Genomic DNA, 16,453 nt, shown 5'->3' on the forward strand with positions numbered 1-16,453 from the left:
TATTGACCTCCTATTTTGGTAGATGCTGCTTAGCACACATGTCCTCCAAACACCAATTCTGATGCTTTTCCAGTCCTCCTGGTTATACCACAGGTTTTAGTTAAATCACTATGAAGTATTCATATCACTGGACTAAATAAACACTGCCCTCTGCTTTGCCAAGCAGCATACTGATTGCTTCTTACACGACTTTTGTTTTTCCTGTAGTTAGTAATTGCCTGATTTATTTCACTTGCCCATTTCCTTGTACCTTGTACTTTTGCTAATATTTCTCCTTCCTTTCAATATAATGTTCCACAGAGTCAAATTCACCTGTAACCTATCCATTTCATTGATTTTCCCCGAGACATTCCATTGATCTTCATGGGTTGTCCTCTAGTGGAGATGTCTTTCCGCATATCAGGTGTCCATCCATATGGACAAGCAAGACATCCCAAATCCCAAAGCTCCCCGTGCGCCTGCACAACACCAGACGCCTCTGCTTCTGGTGTCTTTTCAGGGTTTGACCTGGTTCTCGTCAGTGCCTCTCGTGGCACACACTGAAGTGTCACATTTCACTGCTCTGACAGGTGCTAACCGTCCCGCCCTATCTTTTCTGTTCTTCATGTTTTTGTGGTCTACAGACATTTCCAGGATTCATTATGGTTGGAATCTGTGAATCTGTGTTTCTGTTCTCATTTTTCTTGTTCAGCGCAGATTTCTAAGAGGAAAGGTGTGCAGAAGGATCTTTACGTTGCCATTTTACACAGAGGTCAACCACTCTGTCTTCTTCAAACACCTCTTTCCTTGCCCCTGTGACTCTAGGGTGTGGGTTCTTCTCTTCCCTCTTTCTGTCCTACAACACGTCTGAATTTGGGAGTCCCTCAGGCTGTCGTGTGTGGCTACCTACTCATCTCTCTCTATCTCTCCACCCACGATTCTCTAATCCATCCATGTGATGTTAAATACCTTCTGTGTCCTGAGGACTCCCCAACTTTTAATTTCATCCAAGATTTCCCTGTAAAGACCTGATCTTGTCTATTTGTCAAATGCATCACAAACTTACCATGTCTCAAACTGAAATCCTGATTCTCAGCGCTAAAGCTGTTCTGCTGCTGGGCTTTCGCATCTCAATTACAGTGGTGCCATCCACCCGGTTGCTTGAGCCTAAAGCCTGGCAACTTCTTCCTCTTGTTTGTTTGTTTTTATTTTAGAGAGAAAGCATGTGTGTGAGTGGGGGAGAGGGGCAGAGGGGGAGGGGGAGAGAGAGAGACAGAGAGAGACAGAGAATCTTAAGGAGGCTCCATGCTTAGTGCATAGCCTGACTTGAGGCTTAATCCCATGACCCTGGGATCATGACCTGAGCCAAAATCAAGAGTTGGACGCTCAACTGAGTGAACCACCCTGGCACCCCTCTTCCTTTTGTTTAACAAACCTCTCTGCACCCCCATTTAACCCCAGTTCACTTAATCCAAAATTCCAATTCCAAAATATATCTTGAATCCTTTTGCCATACTCTAAACTACTATAATTTCTTATTCGGATCACTGACTTTGCAGCCTAACAGACTTCCTGCTTCGACTACTTGGCTTTCCACCCCATGCTTCCCAGCAGCAGCCACAACGGATTTAAAGCGTCAGTCAGATCACGCACTCCTTTCCTTGGAGATCCTAGTGAATTCTCGTAGCATCTCCAAGAACACCCAAGCTTGTACCAGCCTGGGTGTGGCCTGGTTTTGCCCGCCTCTTTCACTGCAACTCCTGCAGAGTGATCAGGGCAGAGAAAAGCAAGAGGGTTTCTGGCCTCAGGGCATTTGCACGTGCTGTTCTTTTTACCTGGTTCACGCCTACACTCTCTCTTCATATGGATTGCTCATTTTCATCCATGACATCTCATCTCAAATATCACTTCCCAAGAGGTTTAGAGGGTCACCCAATCTAAGGCAGTTTCCCCGGCTATGGTCTCTCATAGGACTCCCTTCTTTTTCTTTAATACCTGGCCCTAATTCATATCTGTTTTCTTACTTGCTTAAAGTCTGTCTTTCACACCAGAGAATGAGACTAGAAGCTAGTTCTAGGATTTTTCTTTTTTTTCCCTTTCAACATTATCCTTCCGGTGCCTGCCCTGTGGAGATCCTCAATATATTTTTCAATTCAAGGAATGATTTTAAAAATAAGCAAGCAGCAATAAAACAAAACAAAAACAGGACCTATCAAAACATTCTGCTGCAAACAGGATTGTCATCGATTCAAATACAAAGGATGAGTGTATTTCAGGAAAGACGATGACATTTTAGGGAGCATTTGCTCTCTCTCGGGGCCCTTAAAAAGAAATTGTGAAGTCTCTGAAGAAGAGAAGAAAGATGTTACGGAGAGACAGCAAAATGCGGACGAAAGGGAAATGTAGACTCAAATGCAGGGGGACAGTAAGACCAGGACAGAAATTCCGACGGCATCGGAAGCCATGAGGAACAGAGTCAACGCTGCCAAGAATAAAGTCAGTTCAGTGAAAGGCAGGTAAAGGAGGCTCTGAGAACACACAGGGAAAGGGAACTGGAAGGAGCACACCGGGCGTGTGATAGATAGACAGGAAAGAGTGCGGTGTGGACAGATGGCGGACGGTCCTGAGAGGGAGAGAGGAAATGGAGCCAATGGATCCAAATACACCCGTGCACAAATTAACGACAAGACTATAGCCACCTGGACGCATGTTGGTGGCTTTCTGTGTCCTCTGTGTCTTGTACACAGTAGGTACTCAATCCACCTAGGCCAATTTTAACATAAAAAAATTTCTATGTTTGGGGCGCCTGGGTGGCGCAGTCGGTTGAGCGTCCGACTTCAGCCAGGTCACGATCTCGCGGTCCGTGAGTTCGAGCCCCGCGTCGGGCTCTGGGCTGATGGCTCAGAGCCTGGAGTCTACTTCCAATTCTGTGTCTCCCTCTCTCCCTGCCCCTCCCCCGTTCATGCTCTGTCTCTCTCTGTCCCAAAAATAAATAAAAACGTTGAAAAAAAATTAAAAAAAAATCAATTGATTTTATTAAAGAGAATAGAGGGGCGCCTGGGTGGCACAGTCGGTTAAGCGTCCGACTTCAGCCAGGTCACAATCTTGCGGTCCGTGGGTTCGCGCCCCGCGTCGGGCTCTGGGCTGATGGCTCAGAGCCTGGAGCCTGTTTCCGATGCTGTGTCTCCCTCTCTCTCTGCCCCTCCCCTGTTCATGCTCTGTCTCTCTCTGTCCCAAAAATAAATAAACGTTGAAAAAAAAATTAAAAAAAAAAAAAAAAGAATCAGACAGCTGGGGTGCCTGGGTGGCGCAGTCGGTTAAGCGTCCGACTTCAGCCAGGTCACGATCTCGCGGTCCGTGAGTTCGAGCCCCGCGTCGGGCTCTGGGCTGATGGCTCAGAGCCTGGAGCCTGTTTCCGATTCTGTGTCTCCCTCTCTCTCTGCCCCTCCCCCGTTCATGCTCTGTCTCTCTCTGTCCCAAAAATAAATAAACGTTGAAAAAAAAATTTAAAAAAAAAAAAAAAGAATCAGACAGCCGGGGCGCCTGGGTGGCGCAGTCGGTTAAGCGTCTGACTTCAGCCAGGTCACGATCTCGCGGTCCAGGAGTTCGAGCCCCGCGTCGGGCTCTGGGCTGATGGCTCGGAGCCTGGAGCCTGTTTCCGATTCTGTGTCTCCCTCTCTCTCTGCCCCTCCCCCGTTCATGCTCTGTCTCTCTCTGTCCCAAAAATAAATAAAAAACGCTGAAAAATTAAAAAAAAAAATTTCTATGTTCTTATAAAAATCAACAACTAAGATGGAGGGTTGCAGTTTTATTGTTGACATATACAAACTTCAATAAAATTACTGTAACAAAATATGTACTGAACAACAAAATACATAATACGAAATCTATTTATAATGTGTGAAGAAAAGAATCAAAACAACAGAGGAAGGAAACACGCGCATCATTCCTTTGAATTTTTACCTGACCAAAGAGATCTATGATTGTATCTATGATTATAGATAAATTTAATATAAATCAATAAGATTTATGATTATAGATAAATTTATATAGATAAACTTAATCAATAAGATTTCTTTAAATACATAAAACATTTTGTTCTTTTTAAGGTCCATGGAACACTAAATAACAAGTTTTAAATTAAAAATAACTTATGCACATAATATAATTTTATCTTAAAAATATGTATAGATATATACAAATATATTTATTTTTAAACTTATTTACTTATTTTGAGAGAGAATGTGAGTGGGGGAGGGGCAGAGAGAGAGAGAGAGAGAGAGAGATTCCCAAGCAGGCTGTGTGCTGACAGCACAGAGCTCTCTACATGGGGCTCGATCCCACAATCCATGAGAGAATGACCTGAGCTGAAATCAAGAGTGTATGGACCGAGCCGCCAGGTACCCCACAAATGTATTTATGTGGGTAAAAATAATGCAAGATGGAGACTGCAGTAGTAAGAGTGTTTTCTCTGAGTGGTGGGATTTCTTTTGTTGTTGTTGTTTTTTTTAATGTTTATTTGTTTTTGAGAGAGAGACAGAGTGTGAGCGGGGGAGGGGCAGAGAGAGAGGGAGACACAGAATTGGAAGCAGGCTCCAGGCTCTGAGCTGACAGCACAGAGCCCGACGCGGGGCTCGAACCCATGAACTGTGAGATCATGACCGAAGTCTGATGCTCAACCGACTGAGCCACCCAGGCGCCCCTAGTGGTGGGATTTCTAATTATTACTATTTTCCTTTCATTTATATGAATTTTCTGTCATTTCTACAATGGACTCGTATTGCTTGTATAATTAAAAAAGTGAAGGGGAAGCCGGTCAATTCACACTCAAGTGAAATGTTATTAGTAAAGACACAGCCCATCATAAGGGAGGGGTGACCAGTAGGAAGGACGAGACGTGCATGCAGACAACAAAACCTTCAGTGTGTTTGGGGAAAGCTTTGTTAAACCATAAGAATTGAGCGAAGTCCAAGAATACGTTCTCTATGGAAAAGGAAACCAAGGGAGGAGAAAACTAGATCACAGGCTGTCTTCACAGGCAGAAGGCTTTCCCAAGCATCACATACCACGAGGTAAAGAGCAGGAAGAGAAACAATCCCAAAGGAATATGGATATTAAAATTAATGCTAACCCTAGAAGGATTATAGTGCTGTGCTGTTGATTTTGGAAAGTGGAGAAAACTCCAAGCCTCTTGAAGTCATAAGAGACACTGTGCTGTAGTAAAAAAAAAAAGCCCCGAGTAATCAGGCACATTTGAATTTCAGTACAAGGTCTGCAACTCAACCAGCCTGTAACCTGATTACTGAACTGTCTCTGACCCTCAGTTTGCACCTCTATAAAATGGGGATAACGATGCTTGCTTTGGATGATTGCTATATTGAATTATCCAAAGAAAGTTTGTGAGGGGTGCCTGGGTGGCTCGGTTGGTTAAGCGGCCGACTTCGGCTCAGGTCATGATCTCGCAGCTCACGAGTTTGAGCCCCGAGCTGGGCTCTGTACTGGCAGTTCAGAGCCTGGAGCCTGCTTCCATTCTCTCTCTCTGCCCCCACCCTGCTCGCACTCGCACTCTGTCTCTCAATCTCTCTCTCTCTCTCTCTCTCTCTCTCTCTCTCAAAAATAAATAAATAAATAAAATAAACATTAAAATATTAAAAAAAGGAAGTATGTGAACACATATGGATAAACATATATACAGAAAGGGGTGTGGATCTTGAAGAATTAATTCGGTATCTATGTGTGGAGCACTTACTACGTACGAGCCACAGGGGCATAGAGACCTCATGTCTGCCCTCATGAAGCTCACGAACGTCATGTCCACGAATGCAGCCTAAGATAGCGGAGGAGGAGTTCCCCTGAGGACAGCATGCTGGGCGTCTCAGGGAGGAGATGTTGGTGTTTGAACTGGACCTTACCGGAAAGCCAGAATCTGGACGTGCTAATCCACGGGCAGGCGGGGGAGTGATTAAACACCCCCTGCGTTATGAAGAAGGATGGAGAAAGGCAGGAGGAGAAAAATAACAAGTTGTCAACAGAGCGTTGTTCGATTTGATTAGATCCGCAATGATCTAATCATTTTTTTTGCCTACAGATCTTCAAAGATCATCGTTTGGATGACCATGCAGGCGCAGAGAATTGAGACAGTGATGTTAGGAAGCTGGTGAAAACGCTCCCCTATTTATTTCTGCCTGCTTGTCTGTGACCAGTGTTTCACAAAAGGAGTGAGAAATTAGTAACCACATGCTGGGTAAGATGTTCACGAGAAGGTCAGGAAGCTTGTTTGTCAACCTTAATTGACAACTGATGTTTAAAAGGCGAAGCATCATTCTCGTAATTTAATGGGAGAAATTGCTATTTAATGCCAGAGGGGGAAGAGCTACCATGTGCAAAAGCCTGTGGAAATGAGAAAGGCGGACAAAATAATCCCCTTTTTGTTTTAGGAAAACGTAAAGTGGTGCCCCAGGGATTGTTGGCAAATATTATCATCTTTGAAAGCTACTACTTAACACAAATTCCGGGAAACCAGAGGCTTCTGGGTAATGTGAATCACAAGGAAAGAATGCCCCGTTTTGTGGCTGAAACTTTTTAATGGAATACTGGTTGATCTTAGCGAAGAAGGCCAGGGGTCAGGGTCAGTTTGGGAGAATTTTCTGCCTGTTTCTGTAGAGGCCCCTACATAAAACACTTCTTTCTCGGCCTGATTGAAATGTTTCATGTGATCACCTACCCGTGGGAGCCACTCACATCTCCAGAGATACGCTTCCTCCTTTTTCCCTATGTTGCCTAACTTGAGATAGAGCTTAATAGGGCTCTACTCATTCTTTAAATGAACACTTATTAAGCACTGGTTGCCTCCATGCCTCCTGTCTTTGACGATCTTGATTGAGAGATGGTGTATCTGAGACAGGATCCCCTTAGCCAAACAGAATCACTCTACGTTTTAAACCGGAGGGCATTTACTACAGGGGATTGGTTACCTGATGAGGGGGAAACCGAGATGCCAAAGTGGGTGGTAAGGCCACCCAGGGGTTATCGTAAGAGCAGGCAACTGCTTCGGCCCCAGGGCTGCAGAGGGCCGGGGGGAACTAGTGGGGGGTGTTGTTGTGGGGTGTCCAGGAGCATCACAGAAAGCTGAGAGGAGGGGAGAGATATCCTGACTCCTTTGGGTTCCTAGCTTTCTAATCTTTCACTGGTGTCTTCACAGGCCAAACCCATCCAGAACTGGAGGAAAGGGAGGAAGAAGCTCCTTGTAATACAGAGTAGAGCACTAGGAGAGAGAGGGGTAAGCCAGGACTGTACTGTGATGTAGTCTGTCTGTGCTAAGTCCTACAAGAGCAGGTTGCACGGACCTCTGTGCGCTGAGATGCCTTCAGAAGAAGCTATTACTTGAGCTGCTTCATAATGAATAGTTCTATGGTAGGAAAAGGCAGGGTGGGGGTAGGGGAGGAAGGGTGCTTTGAAAGAGAGGGGAAAAGACTTGGAGGGCTCAAAGCTTATGTTGGAGTTGAGGAATCACAAACAGCTCTTTGGGGATAGAGCATCAGTGGATGGCAGGTGTGCAGGGGATGAAGCTGGAAAGAGTTGGGGACCTCCTAACACTTAGGACGAGGAGCTGGCCGCGGCTAGGACGCTAGGATGGGGACAGTGTCATTGAGAGTTCCCTCGGGGGTCTGCACCAGCGTGAAAATGTGGTGTAAGGGGGAGACTGAAGACAGGGAGGTCGATTAGAAGGAGGAGACAGTGGGGAGAAGGGCAGGACTCCCCAGGGAGGAGCACACAGTGAGGAGGGGAACCTAGTGACGTCAAGAACGTTGAATGGATAGGATTTGGAGATTTTTTTAATGTTCATTTTTGAGAGAGAGAGAGAGAGAGAGAGCGAGCAGGGGAGGGGCAGAGAGCGAGGGAGACACAGGATCCGAAGCAGGCTCCATCCAGGCTCCGAGCTGTCAGCACAGAGCCCGAACTGTGGCTCGAACTCACGAACTGTGACATCATGGCCCAAGCCCAAGTCAGACGGTGCTTAACTGACTGAGCCCAGCCAGGCGCCCCTAGGATTTGGCGATTTTAATGTACATCATGAGGGGAGATGCAGAAATCCCCATTGGATGGTCATGGTGCCATTTACCCAACAGGAGGAGGGAGCTTTTTATTGACCTCTCTGATATTTTCCATGTAGAGTTTTATTTTTGGCTGCTAGTGGAGTTTGAAATGGAGAAAGCTAAAGCTGTCTATCTGGTTGATGCCCCATTACTGATAGGAAGAGAGTAGATAGGACACACCCACCACTCTCCCCATTAGCCGCCTCACTTCCTGTGGGAGAGACACGTACGCCAGCACAGAATAGCAAGACAAAGTGATAGTCATGGAAGAGGTCAGTGCCAGCTGCGAAGGAGCTGAAGGGGGAGCCAGCTTCCAACTCTGCCTGGGTGCAAGTGGAGGTGGGGTATTCATGAGGGCTTCCAAGAGGAAGCGACTCTTGACCTGACTCTTGAAGGGTGCGTGGGAGTTCTGTAGGTGGAAGAGTGAGAAGATAAAGTGTGTAGAGACATGACCTGTGAGAGAACATGGTCCCATCTTGTTGAACATAAGTGTGAGAAGGACAGAATGATGTGAAATGATGCCAAGAAGGAAACGAGAGGTAGAGCAGTGACAATGTTCACCCTATAATTGATGGGGAGACCTTGGTAAATTTTGAGGAGATCCTTTTTGGATACCACTCTCTTGCTCACTCAACAAATATCATCTGAGTTCCATGTTGGACCACTCTGGTGGCAGAGTGAAGGATGAATACATAAGAGATGTTTCACAGGGAACCAGCTGTTTTCCAGAACGTGCTGCTTCTGCCTCCAGACGCAACTCGACCACATCTCTGTCTCTCTTGCCATTAGGTGTGGCTGCGTGTCCTTATTCCAATCTAAGCAATGTGTGCAGAAGCGAATCGTGCTTCATTTTGGTGAGATGGGGCCTTTGGGACCTACCCTGTGCTGGGCTTTATGCTTTTCCTCTTCCTGGCCGACTGGGTTGAGACCTTGGAAACCAAGTCAGGAAGATGCTGGAGCTGCCATCAGCACAGGCCTCCCTACTGTCTGGAAACATACCATGGACCATATGTGAGCCAGAAATAAACATTTCTTAATGTGAGCCCTTGTGTAGATGAATCTATCAGCGTAGCTCAGCTACCCTAATCATAATCTTAGTGACATAAGAGGTTGGTGTAAGTAAATGAAAGTTTGAGCTGGGGCCATAGAAGTGAGGATCGAGAAGCAGGAGGAGAGGGAGTAAATGGCTGTTTAGAAGACAGAAAAAACAGGTGCTGGAAAGCGGTTGGCTTCGTGGGTGAGAGCGGTCCAGCATGGCTCCTGATTCCTGCCTTGGGTGACTGGTCAGATGATGGTAACATTCCATGAAGGAACCAGAAGAGGGGCAGGATGTTTGGTGTTAGGGGTATGGATCTGACTGAGTGAAGGTCTGGGGTTTAGACATTTGGGAGACGATAAAGTTATGAAGGTATGAAATGATTCATTTAAGCATAGAGGTAGAGTGTAGAGAACAGGATAGATAATGGACTTCGATGAAGCATCTATCTATCTATCTATCTATCTATTTACTGTTGGTCTTCAAATATTTTGATCATGAAATTTCAAACATATAAAACTGAGAGAATGGTGTCGTGAACTCTGCACAACCATCATCATGCTTCAGCGATTTCAGGTTCATTAGCTTTCTATTGCATAGAACAAATCACCCCAAAACTTAGCAGCTGAACACAGTAAATATTTATTATTGCATACCATTTTGGTGGGTCATAAATCCAGGAACGCCTCAGCTGTGTGGATCTGGAACTGTGGTCATCAGGAGGCTTGACTGGGGCTTGAAGATCTGCCTCCAAGGTGATTCGCTCACATGCTTGGCAAGTTAGTGCCAGCCATTGGCAGGACGTCTTATTCAAGGGTCTTTATGATGTGCCTGCTGGCTTCTCCCCAAGTGAGTCACCTTTAGAGATAGCAAGGCAGAAGATGTATATGACCTATCCTTGGCAGTCAGACGCCTTCACTTCCACAGTGTCTTGTGGCTACAGAGGTCAACTCTGTTCACTGTGGGAGAAGATCACACAAGAGCATGAATACTAAGAGGTGGAGGTCATTGGGGTCATCTTGGAAGCTGGTGACCCTATCACTCCCAGCCAGTCTTATTTCCTCTATACCCTCAACTCACGGCCCCTTGCCTACATTGTTTTGAAAGAAATCCTCAATATTGTACCATTTTATTATTAAGCATTTTCAATAGGTATCTGAAAAGTTAACGGTATTTTTTTTTTGATAGAATCCAATATCTGGTCAGTATTAAAATTTCCCCATTTTGTATATTTCTCCATAAATGTACATACATATACATATATTTATTTGTTATATTATTTGTTTATTTGAGTCATGTTCCTACTAAGGTGTATATATTGCAATTAGTTAATATAACCATTAGGTCTCCACCTGTGGGTTCATCCTTTTTTTTTTTTTTTAAAGGTTTTACATTTATTTGTTGAGGTAGTTTATTTGTTTTGTTCCACAGTCTATTTTTTGATGATTGCAGTATTATTTAACGTGTCTCATCCTCTCTGTATTTCTCACAGAGACATCAATATTTAAAGTGTCATCAGAGAAAGAGAGCTTACAAATAGATACTTTTGCTAGTGTTAAGATCGGTACTTGCCCCAAACCAGTACACTACAACAGGATGAAATTCTGGTATATAAGAATACATTTGAATTCTTATTTTTAACTATAATAATTATTGTTCTTTTGTTGTTTAAAAACCAAGCAGTCAGATTGGAGCACTTCGAGTGCTAGAGTAGAAGCCATCAGCCCTCGGTGCCGTCTCTTCCTGGACTCTGGCCAAGTGTGTGCACATTTGCGATACTGAATTCTTGTTCGCTTTCAGTTGAGGCCAGTAGAGGAACCAGAATTCTGGGGAGCCCTACTGTTCTCTGATACTTTTTTCTTTGCTTTCTTTCTGTTCTGTCTTGTGTGTGCACCAAGATAACTGATGGCGGCAGTGTCCAGATTTTGGAAAGCTTTGCTTGTGAAACTTGGAGGCGGTCAGGGTGTCGTTGTCCTTTTAATTTGTCCTTACAAGGCATGCAAGGGTTCCCAAGTAAGACTTTTTCTTGAAAGACTTACGGCCTAATGTGATTAAGCAACTGCACGTGAAGTATAGCTCTTAAAAGTGATTTTATTTATTTTCACGAATGCTAGCCTACCAATTAGTCTCACAAAGCCTGAAATGGTGACACGTTATCTTTACTATTTTGACTTGTATTATTAATTGAAATTGTATTTAAAACATTATAAACATTAAAAAATTTTTTTTAATGTTTATTTTTGAAGGAGAAAGAGACAGAGCACGAGTTGGGGAGGGGCAGAGAGAGAGGGAGACACAGAATCTGAAGCGGGCTCCAGGCTCTGAGCTGTCAGCACAGAGCCCGACGCGGGGCTTGAACCCACAAACCGTGTGATCATGACCTGAGCCGAAGTCAGACGCTTACCAACTGAGCCACCCAGACGCCCCTGAAACTGAATATTTTGATATTAACAATAAATCTGAATGACATGCTCTTTCTGTATTACGGCGATGTGATCAGCTATGAAGGAAACCTGTGCCATCACACGATTATTGGTGGGCACAAGTTCAGGGATGCCAGAAATGACAGTGAAGTTGGTATTTAGTTATTTGGTCTTTCAGAAGCTGAAGCAGAATCCTCAGGTGAAAGGACATTCAAAGAGAATGTCCAGATAAGCAGGAGAAGCGGGAGAGAGTACTTAATTCAGCAAATATTTGTTTAGAGCCTATTGTGGACCAGGTACAGTTGTTTTAGGATACACTTGGGACACGTTCGTGAAAACCAGACAGGGCTCTGTCTGTATGGAGCATACACATTCTCAAGGCCAATGGCAAAAAGGACTGGAAAATGTCCACTGAGCTTGACAAGGAAAGCACTAAGCTGGTAGGCTTGTGAGAACAGCTCTAAAGGGCTTGTTGGAGTGGAGGCCCCTGTCTCCACAGGCTAAGTGGTGAATGGAGGTGAGGGAGTATAGATTCGTGTGTGTGATTCGTTCAGAAGTTCAGCTGTCAAGGGATGGAGGAAGGGCTGCATAGAGCAAAGGATTTTTCTTGTAAGCTAAGAAAGGCTGAGCATGTTAAGCTGATGGTGCAAATGAGTGTCAACATCTGGAAGAGCAAGGAGAGATATTAAGAGTTCAATGGTCAGGGACAAGGTGAGGTAGACCTAGAAAGTTCTTTGAACAACCTAAGCTGATGGAGAGGGAGTCCTGCAGGGAATTGCCTTAGACACCACCAAGACCTTAGCAGCATACTCTCCCCACTTCCTCACTAATAAGAAACTGGGGCACACTCAGCCCTTACTTCCATGAGCCATGGCAGGAGATGCCTTCCAACTCCTGGATCCTTCTTAGTGTCCAACTTGCTTCATTAGGCACAGGGCTTCCTTCTAAACCAAACCTACCTTCCTTCCTTCCTTCCTTCCTTCCTTCCTTCCTTCCTTCCTTCCTGATCCTGGTTGAGAAGACAACCAGAAGTGGTAGTGCTGACCTCCAATCTGAAACCATCATGCAAGAAACTTAGGCCATAAAAGTGGGGAAGTAGCAGAATTCCTCCTGCTTTGTTCTGGTTTTCAGAAAACCAGGAGTTCTTTATAGAAAACAGGAGTGACCAACCCAGGGCAGTAGGATAAGATCAAGCAGATTGTTCACTGTGTAGGGGCACGTGGGCTCGGGAGCAAATGAAGACTGGAGCTCTCTGCTTATCAGGCCTCGTCCCTGGGCCATGGGTTTGAAACTCCAGCAAGAGACATCTTTTTTTCTTTTTTCTTTTCTTCTTCTTTTTTCTTTCTTTCTAATTCATACAGACATACTCCTTATCCGCTAGAAGCAGCCCTGGAAAAACTCAAAAAGATACCTCAGTAGACACTCTACCAGTGGCCAGATGAGGTATTCCTTATTTTTTGATAGATAATTCCAAGCTCTCATTTACTTAGAGCAAACCTGCAACATGACTGTTTCCAGAGTCTAGTAAGAAATTCTTGAGTGGGTATTTTTTAGTGATATCTCTGATAGCCAAGAAATCATCCGCAGATGAGTCATACAAGAGTCAATGCAAGTATTAAAGAAACACATGGGAAAAATCTACAACCTCATTAGACAACAAAGAAAGTAGAATTGAGCAGCCTTGAGGCAACATTTTAAACACATAAAGATAGAATGATTTTGTCCTGTGTGGGGAAGTTGGTGATGAAGTTTACCCCTCACAGGACAGCTGGCATCATTTGAGGGCAAACCCACTTGCAAAACAGCATGACAACATGCCCCAACAACTATAAAGATGTTCCTATTCTTTTTTCCCCACACGGTTATCCCATGCCTGGAAATTTATCCCATGGAATTAATTCAGAAAAAAAAAAGGCTATATGCGTGAAATGGTTCATGGCATCATGATGTACGTATCAGATAAATAATAGGAGCTCAATAAATACTTATGCATTGATCTAGCAGTACATGAGGGTGTCTGCTCTAGGAACATTCTGCAGAGACTAGCTCTGTGATACTGGTATGTTTTCAGAAGTCATCCAAAAAAAAAAAAAAAAAAAAAAAAAAAAAAAAAGGGGCGCCTGGGTGGCGCAGTCGGTTAAGCGTCCGACTTCAGCCAGGTCACGATCTCGCGGTCCGTGAGTTTGAGCCCCGCGTCGGGCTCTGGGCTGATGGCTCAGAGCCTGGAGCCTGTTTCCGGTTCTGTGTCTCCCTCTCTCTCTGCCCCTCCCCCATTCGTGCTCTGTCTCTCTCTGTCCCAAAAATAAATAAACGTTGAAAAAAAAAAAAAAAAAAAAAAAAAAAAAAAAGAAGTCATCCACACAAAAGGTGTGCAAGCATCTTATAAAATGAAATAGCATATATACACATTACACAGCAGTGTCTTTGGTATCCACAGGTGATCTTTAGCAAAATTTTCACAAGGAAAATAATCTAGGCGTTGCTTAGTGCTTAATATAAAGTAACGGTCCTCAAATTGAAGTGTATTTCAGACTCCACCCCCCAGCAGTTCTGATTCGATGGGTTTGGAGTGGGGACTGAGAATTTGCATCTCTGACAAGGTTCTCAGACAAGCTGACCGTGTTGGTCCCAGGGCCTCACTTTGAGAACCACTGGTTTAGAGTAACTAGCTTTGGCCCCGGGAATTCTAATTATGTCTAAGTATCTGGAATCAAAAACACAACTGAGATTTAAATGATTAGGGGTCACGAATTATGCCTTACTCATCCATGTGTCCCTAGCACCGAACCCATGTCGTGTCTGGGTTAATGCTTGTTAAACCGAGTTGCAGCCACAGCCGGGAATTTCAATAAATAAGGCACATCTTCATTTCACTTTCCGGTTTTTCTCCATCCACTGGAGGCAGGATTGACGAGACCATGGGTCACAGTCATGTTTATGTGGAGGCCACCTGGTTGGCTCAAGCTCTCTGATCTGACTTTGGAGTATTTAAACAGCTGTTGAGACCGGGCAGCGGGGTGGGTGGTGAGTCCCTGCTCTTTCTGTTTTCTGTGCCTCTTAGATCCTAGACTCTCTGTGATGGAGGCCCAAAAAGTGACCCTGTGGCCGAGGATGTACTCTGTGCATTTTCCGCAGTGACAACCGGGAGAGAGCAGTGTGCTTGAGAATCACGTGGGCGTTGAGTTCCCTGAAGGGATGTACTACGATTTAAAAAAAGTACTTCAATTAACATCTCTTTCACGCCTGTGTTTTCACAAATTGTGGAAATGCTAGTCCCACGTTTGCAAAATGCTCTGCAAAAGGGTTTTGTCATACTTTTAAAAATTTTGCTTCCAGTAATAAGGTTCCTTTACAGGTTTGCCGGCGTGGCATATGATTAATCTTTTAAATTTCTTTTATCTTACGGGAAAAATTATATTTTTATTGTTTTAAGTTGCATTTTCCCAACTCCTAAGCCTCCTATGTTCACTGTCCAATTGTGTCTCTTCTTACGGGACTATGGTACCTTTGTTAAGGAAATTTCCTTTTATTCCTTTTCTAAGATTTCTTCCTTTTTAAATTAGAATAGGTATTGAAATTTACCAAATGCCTTTTCAAGTCTATTAAAACTCATGTATTTTTCCCTTTGATCTGTTATATTGTAGCGGATTATATGAATATATTCTACATACTCTACAGAATAAGTTCTACTTGGCCATAATGTTATTCTCTTAATATTCTGCTGAATTCAGTTTTTAAATACTCTCCCAGTATCAGTTCATAAGTGAAATTTGTTTATGAACTCTTTTTTTTTTTTTTTAATTTTTTTTTCAACGTTTATTTATTTTTGGGACAGAGAGAGACAGAGCATGAACGGGGGAGGGGCAGAGAGAGAGGGAGACACAGAACCGGAAACAGGCTCCAGGCTCTGAGCCATCAGCCCAGAGCCCGACGCGGGGCTCGAACTCACGGACCGCGAGATCGTGACCTGGCTGAAGTCGGACGCTTAACCGACTGCGCCACCCAGGCGCCCCAATGAACTCTTAATTATATACTGATTGAACCACATCCCCCTCTGGCTCTCCATATTTCTTCAATCTGAATTGAGGTTCTTGTATCTGTTCTCCTCTTCACACTATTTTTCTCTTGTGTTGTTTCTATTTCCAAAGAACTAATCACTGATGAGACTTTCTTGTATTTTCCACTGCTTGTTGGGTTTATCCCTGTTGTACTAAAAATTTGACAGTCATGTGTGTTCTTCGATCTATCACCTTGATCCAGTTCCAATGCCATTGTTGCTATACCTAAGAAAAAAATTTATGTCTACCTTGTATCTTTCTGCCCTATTAAATTCTCTTTTTCAGACTGATAGTCTTTCATTAATTGCTTTGGGTTTTTTTGGATAAACAGTGATAGCACATACAAACAACAATTTTACCTCCTTTCCTCACTTTTCTTTTCATTGTCTTATTTCAAAGACTAGAAATTCTAGACTATGTTAAACATGGTGAGAGAGGACATCTTTATCTTATTTTTGATGTTAACAGGACTCACTTTTTCACCATGCATATCATATTAGCTGTTGGCTTTATATAGACATTGAAAAAATCTTTATTTATTTATTTTGAGAGAGAGAAAGAACAAGCAAACAAGCAGGGAAGGGGCAGAGAGAAAGGGAGAGAGGATCCCAAGCAGGCTCCACCCTATCTGTGCAGAGCTCTCGGCGGGACTTGAACTCACAAACAGTGACCTGAGCCAAAAGCAAGAGGCAAATGCTCGACTAAGCGCCCCTAAACCTTCTTTATCTTGTTGGGGTTCTGTCTCTTTGTTCCCTCTATTTCTAGATTACTAAGCCATTTTTAAAAAATAGGTATTGATATTGAATTTTTATCAAATGCCTTTTGACCTTTATTCAGAAAGTCAATTTTTCCCCTTTGACT

The 16,453-nt window shown here is 43.9% G+C and overlaps 1 long non-coding RNA gene across 2 annotated transcripts in view; it reads left to right on the top strand.

Moving 5' to 3' along the window:
* The window catches only part of LOC124518666 (uncharacterized), a 91,053-nt gene that overhangs the window by 17,370 nt on the left and 57,230 nt on the right, over positions 1 to 16,453 (top strand). For both annotated transcript variants that reach the window (XR_006963725.1, XR_006963724.1), the window contains one exon: positions 6,068 to 7,258. This is a non-coding gene — a long non-coding RNA (uncharacterized LOC124518666). The remainder of the gene's footprint in view (positions 1 to 6,067; positions 7,259 to 16,453) is intronic.

The sequence above is a fragment of the Lynx rufus genome, unplaced genomic scaffold (assembly GCF_022079265.1).
Source record: "Lynx rufus isolate CCGP_SWC_20201006 ecotype Redwood Valley unplaced genomic scaffold, mLynRuf1.p SCAF_25, whole genome shotgun sequence".
Classification (NCBI taxonomy): Eukaryota; Metazoa; Chordata; class Mammalia; order Carnivora; family Felidae; genus Lynx; species Lynx rufus.